Source organism: Podarcis melisellensis (assembly GCF_964234715.1).
Source record: "Podarcis melisellensis genome assembly, chromosome: 3".
Taxonomy (NCBI): Eukaryota; Metazoa; Chordata; class Lepidosauria; order Squamata; family Lacertidae; genus Podarcis; species Podarcis melisellensis.
The window spans coordinates 116,442,458-116,454,937 of record NC_138530.1 but is presented as its reverse complement, the minus strand read 5'-3'; positions in this window follow the sequence as shown (position 1 = coordinate 116,454,937).

The window sequence follows — 12,480 nt, the reverse complement described above, 5'->3', positions numbered from 1 at the left end:
ATGCACAGTAACATGACTCACTTGTTCTGGTGTACTGGGTGCCTGGCACAGTGAGGCAATCGGATTGGGCTTCCTGAGTAGTTTTTCCCTTAATGAAGACATGAATTAGAAGCTAGAAAATAACATATTGTGCTGTATGTGAAATGAGGAAAAGCATGAATAATGCTTTCCATTATTTGTACGTATTACATTTGCTATTGTCACGAATGGGATTAACCATCCCTCTTGGGTTCTGCATTCCAAAATGCTTAATTCTATTCTCCCCTTGAAATGACATACTAACTCCCATTCATTCACTTGCACATGGGGAAAAGAGAGTGAAAAAACTCTGCTTTTAGTCATTTTTAAATTATCTTATCACTCTTATCTTCACATCGGCACAATCCAGGTGATATTATTAGACTGGTAAACCAGTTTATTACTAAGCAGGTAAGCCTACAAGCACGGCATATAAAATATTTTAATTTTTGCAAAGCACTTAGATTTTTTTTAAAGGTGCTTAAAATTTGGACTGGACATGAAAACTCATGCTCTACAGAAACATGTTTGAGTTTTAGTGAACTCAATAGGGTGTCTAAGTACATATTTTTGTTGTTTGTGCTCCAAGTGGTAATTATTCTCAGCTACTGAAAGACCTTTGGAAAATCAATGTATACCGCCTTCAAGTAAGATTCCAAAATCCATATCAGGGCAACTAAAATGTCACAAAATAGTGTGCAGGCTGCTGAAATCTCCTGAATTCTTCATCAGGGTAGATGGTAAACAAAATGGGTGTGGGCGTTACTTGGTGGGATATCTGTATAATGATTTTGTAGGACACTTTGAGGACAAAATTTAGTAAGACACCTTGAGGAAAAAAACACTTTGAGGATGCTCTTGTGTCAGGGACTGGCTGGATGAGGAAGAGTGGTGGGAGTTGCCTGACCAAGAACCCCCAAGGCCCTCGTAGAGAAGAAGACGACTTAGATCCTGGATCCTGGTGGTGGGACACTGAAGAGCAGTCCTGCTGGCTCTCCTCCCCCTCTGGCACCCCGAAAAACAGGCAGGCCCAGAGGAGGAGCTCCCTCCCTCAGTGTAGCCTTCGTCTGCTTGGGAGGGATCCTGAGTGAAAGGCTAGAGGTGGTCAGTTTCAGCAACATCTCAGCTGGATTAAGACAAGCCAGAAGGCTCTACTGTGTAGTTATTTTCTGTTAATAAGGAGCTAATTGCATTCAGTACCTTCCATGCTTTCCTGCCCTGTGGATGACCTGGGTGCATAGAAGCCAACGCCTAGGGGTGGAGGTCCCTTCAAACTCCCCAATAAAATATTTGAGGTGCCAGCTCCCCCCCCATTGATGAGCATTGCCATTCAAATGGTGTGTATGTGTTGCACCATGTGATTCATTATGTGGGCATGGGGCTTACTTGCCCCCTATTTTATTCAAGTAGGCATCTCTGCCTGGGCATGCTTGACATCTTGGATGAAACTGATTATCTTGACTCATCCACGTCTGGCCTCAGGGCAGTCCCAGTTTTGGCACTGAACTGGCCTTGATGGATGGCACTGGGCTTTGGGAAGGAGGTTTGAGGCTGGGAAAGTGCTAACTAGGCGTTGGGTGGGGGGACGCTAGGATTCTGTCAGAGCCTAGTGCCTCAGTGCAGGTGGCGGTGGTGGGGTTAAATGTTGCCAAGGACTGTGTTTTGGACAGCCCTGTCATAGACCTTTAGTCTTGTGATGCGAAGCTTGAAGGAAAGTCTTCAATCCAGTGAGATGGAGGTTTAAAAATATATCTCCCTTGTTGGATTGGAGACCTTTGGCATGACTATAAAGCTTGGGATGCTAAGTTAGATCCCCACCACATATTCCCCACAGTGCCTGAGACAGGAAGGGGCAAGCAAAGATCCATCTTTTTCTTGAAACAGAGGCCTCCTTGTGCTTACAGATAAAGCAATGGGTGCTGAATCCACTCCAGAAACACTTCCATTCCCAGAACTAACTGGTTCCAGTTGGTCTGACAGCAAGGGCAGAACTCTACCTTTTCCCTAGATGTATACAGGGTAGCTTAGCCGCAGACTAGATTGCAGAACATAATGATTGGACAAAAGGAACAGTAAAAATTTACAACCCAATAACCAGGAAGGTTTTCCGCTGTTAAGTCAGCAGACTTTTATGTCAAGCTTGGCTGACTAATTATTGCTTATAATTTGCATTAGGATTAATTAACTAATTAGAGAGGAATGTCTGAAGGCAAAGTTATGGCTCTGCTTGTCAAACTGAAGACTTTAATTATTCTGATATTTTTAATTATAATCAGTTGCTGAACGAGTATTACATTGTCAGCGACTACGCGGCGGGCATGGAGGTTGTGGAACTGTGGGTATTGCACTACCACTTCACCTAGAACTAGCGGAAAGGTAGAGCTGACAATGTGAACATAATAGGAAAGCCTCCTGGCTGCTGTAATCATTAAAAACCATGTACGCAGCACTATGCAAAGCATGACAGGGTTGCATATCATTAGGAGAGAGGGAGTGAGGGTAGATTTTTCCTTCCGAAACACTAAGCAGTATTATCATGAACTCAGGTATGGTTTTAATTTCCTGATTCTGACAGTGAATCTAAATCTGTTCTAAACCATGTCCACTGGAAAAGCAGAGCCTTTTCTGTGGTGGTACTTTCCTTGTGGAATATCCTTCCAACAGTGGTCCATTGGCGCCTTTAAGAAGTTAACTAAAATTGCCCTTCTTCTAGCAGGGATTCCTAAAATAACTGCCAAAGCATTTGAAATCTGTAGTACAAATTCAACAAATGGAAATTTAAATTTTGTGTTAGACATTTCCCATTTACAGTTTGAATCATAACATTTAGGGGCGAAATGTTGAATTGTAAAATTACAAATGTCAAAGGATGACTATTCTGGCTCACATATTGCTTTGGAAAGTGCAAAAAAGCCAGGTTCTTCTTTAAATGTGACATGGATCAAATTTATTTCCTATCCCTATTAATGAGTACTTATGAGAGAGAGAACTTGAATCATAACATTAGGGAAAAAATATTGAATTGTGAAATTACAAATGCCAAAGGATGGCAATCACATAATTAATTTGTACTTGTTCACAAAGTTTGCTTACAAGAATGAATGACAAACAAAATATATTTACTCAGAAATACTCTCACAACACTTGTGAAAAAGTATGTCTTGCAATTTTTATCTTCTAGCCAAATTCAAAGTTCAAAATTAAAATAATTTAGTTTTGCAAATGAACAAGGTCAAAAGCAGTTCCCTTCCGCAAAATAGGGCATTGGCATTAGATACCCCAAAGAAGTACCTCAGCTTAGTCCTTTCTCATCTCCTGCTACCATAAAATTCTGTGTATATACCTGGCAAGATATTTATAATCTCCTTTGACAACCTTCTTGAACACATCTGTGTTTGCCTCATACCTTTATTCCAGATAGTACTTTCTCTTTCTGAAACTTGGGGATAGCAACTTTCTTTCTGGAAATAATATTATAAGGAGGAATGCATTTAAGATTTTGAAGCATTTTTGTACAGCAGCAAGAAGTTAACTAAGCCCATGCTTCATGCTTCAGCAAGAGAATAAAATTATACGTCAACATAGCCAGTGTGGAAAACAATGTCCTGAAGAGAAACATGTGGTCTTCTTGCTCATGCTAAACAGCAATGCTCCCTTGGTTTAATTATTGGCTCAGTCTGAAAGATTTTGGCAATCTTTGCTCTTTGTGACTTACAGCACAGTCCTATGCATGCTTACTCATAAGTAGGCCCCAATGTGTTAAATGGGGCGTATTCCCCCAGTAGACTGCAGCTTGCATTTCCCATTGAGCTAAGGAGTATTCTTCATGCCTTGTGTGGGTTGGAACTGAATGCTAAGGTCATAGGTTGCAGCCAGCCTATCAAAGTTCATTCCACAGCTCCTACAGCCCTGCGCCATCACCCTGTGCCAGGCAACCTGTTCCAGGACGGGACTGCACAAGCTGTAGTCTATGCTGTGAGAGGAAAGAAGGGCAAGTAAATCTGCCAAGTTGCTCTTCTTGTTAACTTCACCAATATATTTATTTTTCTCTGGCTGCCTCCACCACAAATCCCCTTTAACTGTAACTCACCTAACATACTCCCGGTACTGGGTGGCATGGAATGGCACTTAAGTGTGTGGTGAAAAACAAGGCACTAGACCCCCCCAAAGCCCCCACCCCAATAAATTATGATTTTAGAGCGCAACAAGTGAAATTGTTTTTGAGAAAATTGCTTTAGGAAAAAAGAAAGTTTTTCAGTTTGAGTAGTTACATGTAGGAGGAAATGAAAAATAAGCACATATAAATACGTACAGCTTACTTATTCCTGACTGTTTCTTTGCCCAAGCCCAGTGCTTACCAGTTTGCAACCCTAAGTTCAGCTTCTGGGTCTTTTCATGGTCCTCTCCCAGTTCCTCCTCATTTCCAGTTTTCTAGCTCTCTTAAAGCCATTCAGACCCTTTCCTCTCTTGCAGGCTCCAGCTCCAGCTTTTCAACATTCTGACTTAACTATCCAATTTTCTTGCTTCGTTTTTATACAATATTTTCACACACCCCAACGTTTAACCAATCAGAAGGAGAGCAGATGCCTTGTTAACTTTCTATTTCCTCTTAATTGCTAAGATCCAGGGATGAACATTTGACCAAACTTCCTGAGCAAAACATCCCCTTGCATTTTTAACCTTCCTGTGAACTTTTTCTCCTGTCATGCTTGGAAGCCTTTAAGGCAAAAGCCAACCATTTTACAACCCAAATTTTACAACCCAAAGCCCAGCTCAAAATGGATAAAAGTCCTATTCCTTCACACAAGGGAAAATGTTATGTGTGGTATTAAGAAAAGCATTTGCAGATTGGATACAGCCTGAAAGCTTTACTGTCCCAACTCTTGCGGTAGCATAAGAACAAGGTTAAAGAGACGGAAGGAGGAAGAGAAAGCATGGGGGGGTGGGGACCCAGGGAACCTGAGAACAGAAGGGCATTGCGTGAACTTGCAAGATCCCTATTTCCCAAGGCATGAAAAGAAAGACAAAAACAACACCCTGGTGTAGAAGGGTACACATGGCAAAACTGACGTCTTAAAATCTGAAGTTGCACCGGTGTGCGTACACCACACACTCTCCTGATTCATAGGGATGTGGAGGCTCAGAGCATCTCTGATGAACTTCATCTGTGGTCACATCACTCTCCTCCCATATATATTTACTGACTGCCTTTCATGTTCCATATCAATCTGATGCTTCCAGTACTGACTTTTGAAAGTTCCCCACTGCTCTGTCTCTGTTCTCTCACATTTCCCCTTGCAACTAACTTCCCAGCTCCAGAATTCTGTTTTCCAGTAGTACTTGAGTGTGCTCTCCCAGTGTGGGTTTCCAGTAACTGGAATTCAGAGGCACAATGTCCTATGATTCTGTACATAACTAGAGATCTTTGAAAGCCTTTTCCTCCAGAATGAATTTGTCTAATTTCCACTGCCACACCTTCCTGTATTTGCAATAGTATGTTCCACAGCTGACTTACAATAGGGATAGGGAGAAAGACAACAGTTTCCTCGCACAAACTCGTTACTACATTAAATAAGTTTAAGTACTGAACAGGGCTAAACTCCTTTCCCATGGGCAGAACTGGAGAGGGAGTCTTGGGACAAAAACAACAACAACCAAACAAGGAACTCCTCCCCTCCCCACCTTAACTCCCCTCACATCATTGGATTCATGCCATTAAGATATACTGTTATTTTTCTTTCAGAGATCTTAAAATGTGTGACATAACGTACCCACCTAGAAATATCCTTTGTCCATTCTGTCCCCTCTCCAAAAAATTTTCCCTAGTGCCTCCTCTGCTACCTTCATACTGAACCCTCGGGCTAAAACTTGTGGGAAACAGAATGCTGAAGTAGAAATGTTTTTGGTCTGATTCAGTATGTCCCTTCTTACCGTCTTACTACACTGTTTTTTGTCAAACCAAACCTCCCTTTCCTAATAGCCTGGTTCACACAAGCATGTGATCCCTTGATACATCATCATCATATCATCAGTGTTTATAAATGTGTGATCATTATCTGATGATCATTATCATTAGCCCTGCCATGTGGGAATCCCTTGCAGGCAATCGCTGTGCCTGGAGACAGACAATCAGGTCGTGTATCCACAGCAGTGTTCAGAGGAGAAATGACTGCTGGGAGGAGTGCAGAGAGAAAAAATGCCAGGATGCTTCTGTAACAGCAAAACTGGATGCCTTCGTCTTCCCTGGTGGCAATAAAACATGTCCTGGTCTCTGCAGATACTGTAACTGTCCAATGGTTTAACTTTACCTCCAATGGCGCATTCTTCCATAGTCTCTTGAGACAGATGGATGCCAACAGTATATGCCGGTGGGGACAACTTGTATGTGTGAGGGAACAAGCATATCAGATGGAGCTTCCCTAATGCCATGCATCATTCTTAAGAAATCAAGTGATGCCATGTGCAGGTATGAACTAGCCTATCTGCAAGAAGACTCAAGTTTGGCAAAGCCTTTCCTGCACTGCCTTATCTCACCTGACCTGCTCCCTCACTAACATATGATCCTCTTGCCATTATGCCCAAGTCTGTCCTCACACTCTTTCCTCATCCTGTACTTCTTCACAATTTATATTTAACTCTTTGTTCAGTCTGTAACACTATACTATTTGAAGCTTTACAGTGTAATTATTTTTTAAGCATGAAAAATATATATAGCACACTCCTAGTCACTGGCAGCCTGACTTGTGTTCCTATTACTATGGTGGGAGGAGTGGAAAGATGGTGTTTGAAAAGTATTCCTCCTGAGGGGTTCATAGCTTTTGTTTCTTTCTGGTCCACCCATAATTTACAGCAAGCAAATGGGTGTTTCCTTTCTGAATAAAATAGCTTTTGGCAATGTTTTCTGATATGATCCCTCAAAAGCATGAAAAGCTGTCACGTTAATCACTCCTTTCCCCTTTTATTCTGCTACAAAAAGATTACTTTAAAGAAGCTAGGTTGATACATGAAGTTAATATACATATGTGCTGGTTAATAAGAACAAACTTAAAACAAGTATGGCCAACTGGCAGCTCATGGATAACCTGAAGGCAGGCTAAAGCAGCAGACATTATGAGCTGAGTAGACAAGCTGACGCCTTTTCTACAGAGCCCACGATAGGGTGAACCACCAGCTCAGTCTGATCAACTTTGGTTTGGGTACCAGCTGCAAGCTTAAAAAATGAGGTGCATATTCAAATGCAATTAGATGCAGTCCTCCTTGTCACTGTGAGAACAGGGGGCTGGCCCTTTGGCCTGATCCAATGGGGTTTTTATTAGATGGAGGTTTTCTTCGGTTTTCTACTACAGTTTCTTGCACTGCTGAATGGGCAGGGGAAATTTTAAACTGAGGAGAGCCTTGCCTATTCAGCAAGTGCATGCAGATGCAAGAGAAACTCCAGAGGCACTTCTGGCTGTGTGCATGGGACATCATCAGACCCAGCTCTCTGGTAGCAATGCCTCAAGGCTGTAATATGGATCTCAGTGACTTGAGATGCATGCCTCCAGTTCATGATGAGCTTTATGAGCTGAGGCTCTTCTCTGGCCTCTTGACCCCCTCCTCATTCACATTTGGACCCACCCCAGGCCCAGGCTGCCCATAAGGTGGGCTCAGGTGATGGAAGAAGAAGAAGAGGAGTTTGGACTTGATATCCCACTTTATCACTACCCTAAGGAGTCTCAAAGCGGCTAACAATCTCCTTTCCCTTCCTCCCCCACAACAAACACTCTGTGAGGTGAGTGAGGCTGAGAGACTTCAGAGAAGTGTGACTAGCCCAAGGTTACCCAGCAGTTGCATGTGAAGGAGCAGAGACGCGAACCCAGTTCACCAGATTACGAGTCCGCTGCTCTTAACCACTACACCACACTGGCTCCAAGGGGCAGAGCCTCCAGAGAAGCAAGGAGAAGCAGTGAACCGTTCTGGGCTCTGGTGGGATCTTGCAAGAGCCCTGCAAAATTTTGCTAGAAAACGGAACCACTGCTGCAGTTGTGAGGCTTTGTGGGAGTGGGGGCGGTGAGGGTGTCACTTACCTGTTTTGACACAGGCGCGACAAAACAGGACAGTCCACCCCTGACTCGCCCACAACACACCCACCCCCTGCCAACAGTGATTGTTTCTGTGGTGGCAGCAGTGTAGGCAAGTAGACCCCTCCCTTGCTCCCTGATGGGAGAGTTAGGAGTTGCCACTATAGCGGCAACTCAGAAGGCAGTGGCCTATGAAATGTCCCCAGGGTACCTAACCCCTAAGTCTCTGCTACTGCAGCAGCAACAACCCATGTAACAGGAATGGAAGGAAGGAGCTGCCTACCTGCCATCTCTGCCATGGCAACCACATATGAAGCCTGGTAAGAGGGAGACACCACAATAGCCACAGAAACAGCAGCAAGGTAGAGAAACTGGAGGGGATTGTGGGAGGGCTCCGGATCCTGATGTGCTTCCATAGCATCTCAAAATAACCAAGTTTCCCTTCTAACTTTTAAGGAAACTAGCTCAGCTAGCTGAGCCCAATTTTGAACACAGCCCAAGGGATTTCACCTATTACTATTTTATAGGATTGCTGGCAAAAATAGTTGCTGGAGTCTTAAGACTTCTCTCATACTGAAAAGCACATTTTAGCCTTACACCTTGTGGGATGGGATGTGTATGTGAAAAGAATGTTCTGTTTAACATTTACATTGTGGGGTGGATTTCATTACAACTGGATTTCAGCCTCAATATGTGTGGAAATATACTTTGACATGAAGGAATAGAGAAATTGCAGGACTTTGACTGAGATAGGGCATTAGAGAAATGACTTGGTGTCATTAGCAGGTGGGAAAAGGAGCTCAGAAAACAGACTTCGAAATGAAAGTGTTCCCACATCAAACTCTTTCCCCAGTATGCAACACTTGCATGTCAGGGAAAAGGCTTCACTAGAATCTTCCCCCTTAAGTGTTGCAATTTGAAAAGCCTGGGACAGTTGATGCAAAGCCAGCCCAATGCATTTTGACACCTGAGGCAAACCACTAAATGGCACTCCCCTCCCCACCAGGAAGAAGGGGTGAGGAAAGAACTGCATTGGGAACGGGGGGGGGCAGGATAAAGATCTACTTCAGGAAACGCTGTCCCTATGGATCCTGCTACCCGAGGCGGTTGTCTCACCTTGCCTCATGGGTGGGCTGGCCCTGAGTTGATGTCAGTGAAGTGAAAGATCACCATCATGCATTATTTGACATGACCCAGTCCTGCAGAAGCTGTTTCACAATATTCACATCTATCATGAATATTCACATTCGACAGTTGAAAAGTGCTCATCTTGGATGCAGGAAACACCCCAAATCCTATAGCCAAATCAATCAAGCTGTATCACCAGCATCATGCAAGTGCACCCATGCCAGGCATTTTATTTAAACTAGAAAAGTGTATTGGTTTTAAATTAGTGGATGGAGCAAAGTCAAAGAATCACGGGGAATTGAAATTTGCTGAGCATGCTGATTATTTTGTTAGAGATCTCTGAGCCATGAGAAAGAAAGAAAGAAAGAAAGAAAGAAAGAAAGAAAGAAAGAAAGAAAGAAAGAAAGAAAGAGTGAGCTACTAGGGATATGAGCCAAAAACACTGAAAATCACATTATAATAATTAATTAAATTCAAATTCAAATTCTTTGGGAAGAGGCTTAAATTCTTTTTCATTGAGTGTTTGTGCATCCTCACAGAAACAGTTCTCCAAAATCCCTGTGGAGAGAGGGTTCTACCAGTACAAATATAACCAGAAAATAAGAGTCATTCTAGCAGGCCAAGTACAAAAATTACACTCATTCCAAAATAGGATTGAGAAGATCCCATCCCTCACAAGACATACGACTATGCACACTATATGAAAATATCAATACTTGGAGTGAAATTCATTGACAGCACATTCCACATAAATACTTACTATGTTTGGGATAGAAGTCTGGTGTGCAAAGCAGCAGGAGCTGGAGGCAAGAATAGGCCAGCAATCAAAGCAAAACACGGTGTCAGGACAGTTAACTCTTTATTCAGGAAACCAGAACAGCGCAGGCATAATGATCCCATCAGTTCTTCATTGTAGGCCTTGCTCCAACAAGGCAGTTGTGAGGACTGAAGGCCCCCACCACTTCCTAACCACTTCCTAACTAACTTCACTAACTTCACTAACCACTTCCTAAGGCTCCTCCTCTCCAGGGTCTTTCCCAAGAAATTGCAGACTGCACTTGTGCACAACCCCCCCTGCTGTGCCCTCTTTATTTTTATGCATGTTCTAGGAGACCGGAGGGCAGGGGGGAGCTGGTCACAGCAGAGAGGGTGACTCCCTGGCTTCTTCAGCAGGCTGCTCCTCTGTCTCCTGGCCCCTGCTTCTGCCTTGGAGTCTGAACTGCTCTCTGCCACAATCTCTTCCTGCTCACCAAACCCTGTTACCTCTTCTGCTTCTGACACCTCCTCCTCCTCCTCCCAGTCTGCTCCTTCATCTCCCTCTGACCACTCATCATCATCCCACCAACAACCCCCTGGCTCTTCTTCCCCTGGGCGTTCTCCAGCTGCTGCCTCCCACCACTCCGCTGCATTCAGCTGGTCCATGACAATTTGCGAGTTGGAGAATGGAGAATACGGTAAGGTCTTGGACCATCCCCTTATTATACTGGGGAGCCCCCCAATATTGTTGAAATGCAAAGGTTCTCACAATTTTTTTTCTTTTTCTTTAGTTATTATTCTGAAAGAATAATAGCTAAATAAAAAGAAAATATTTTTTGTGATAATTAAATAATTAATTATTATTAATTAATTAATCCATAGTTGGGTTGTTGTTGATGATGATGATGGTTGAGTTACTTGTACATCTCTTAAGCAATGTACAACTAACTCAACACTCATCATCATCATCAACAACAACAACCCAACCAGTTAAAACTATGGAATCTGAGGGAGAAAGTCCATGCCGTGCTGAGGCGAACATTCTGTCAGCATCAGAGCAAGTATTTCAGTTTGCCAGGTGGAATTATCCCCCTTCTCCTCCAGGGTGTGCTTTTCTGTGGGTTCTCTGTTGCCCTTTTGTCCAATTTTGGGGGGCACGTGGGGGAAGAGAGGGGAAAACGTCCAGTGGCAGAAGCCCAAGTCCGTGCCCAGGTCTTCCACTGACAGGACTCCTTAGTTTAATCCCACCCAGAATTCCCCTTTCACCTGCACTGCACTTGCAAAGTGTCCTTACCATAGGTAAGCCTTGCCTGTGTTGTCCCTGGGTCATAGGAGAATCACAGAATCATATATAAAATCTTAGAATTGTAGAGTTGGAAGGGACCCTGAGGATCATCTAGTCCAACCCCCTGCAATGCCGGAATATGCAGCTGTCCCATACATGGATCGAACCTGCAACCTTGGCATCATCAGCACCGTGCTCTAACCAGCTCAATACGTCCTCAAGATTAAAAAAGAAAGAACCCCACTTGTGGGGCAAGCAAACTCCACACTGAACCAATTCTCTTATGGCCAAATAAATGGTGAGTTTTCCCCACCCCTCCTGGACATCTGCAGAAGGCTTTTTTGGTTGCTGCTTCACCTCCGCTCCTCTTGCGAGGCCAGGTGCAAAGCTCCTGCCCTGCCTGCCCACCGTTCCATAAGTGCCATAAGGGATAAAGATTATCTCCAGGCTCTGGTGATCCATCAGATGAAAGGAAATGGCATTTAGATTAGGCAGATAGCAGGCACACTCATTTCCCTTCCTTTCTCTAGCCTTTGCCTTTTTGCATTTTTCTCCTGCTGGCTGATTCTGCTTTATGGGATTTCAAGAAGAAAGACAGGAGCTATAGTCGAACATAGATACCAGCTGAGAATCCATTTAGCAGGTTTCTCCTTTGCATAAACCTAAACCTGATCCCCATTGATTTTTGTGGGGGGTGGGGTGGGAGAGACAGATGTGTGGGATCCTTCTCCGTGGCATTTCAACTGCTGTGGGGTTCCGGCCATCATTCAATGCACTGCTGAGCAAGCGCCAGGTATTAGGTATAGAGGCATCTGCCACACAATAGATTTTCTATATTTCCAGAGGGCATGGGCATTGATGGTTCTCAATCCTTCTCATCTTCTCTTTTCTATTAAAAGTTGCTTTCAAAGTATTTGGATGGTCCTTTGGGATGCTCTGACTGCAGTCCAGATGAAGACAGCAGTGGCTCAGCCGCCTATGACTGACACTCTATATTCCTCTGAACAAATCATTCACTCCCATATAAGTCGGAGAGGGTAATTTTTCTTCTTTTCCCTTCCCTTCGCCTCTGCACGTTTGATACATAAAAATCTCCCTTGTTTATATTCATTGCCCAGATGAAATATTTTTGCACTTTTGTCCATGTAAACACAGAATTAGTCTCCTGCAAGTTTAGGTGGTGGCAGTTCCAGAACAGTTATATTTTTGCAGATAACAGGATTAGCTTGGATG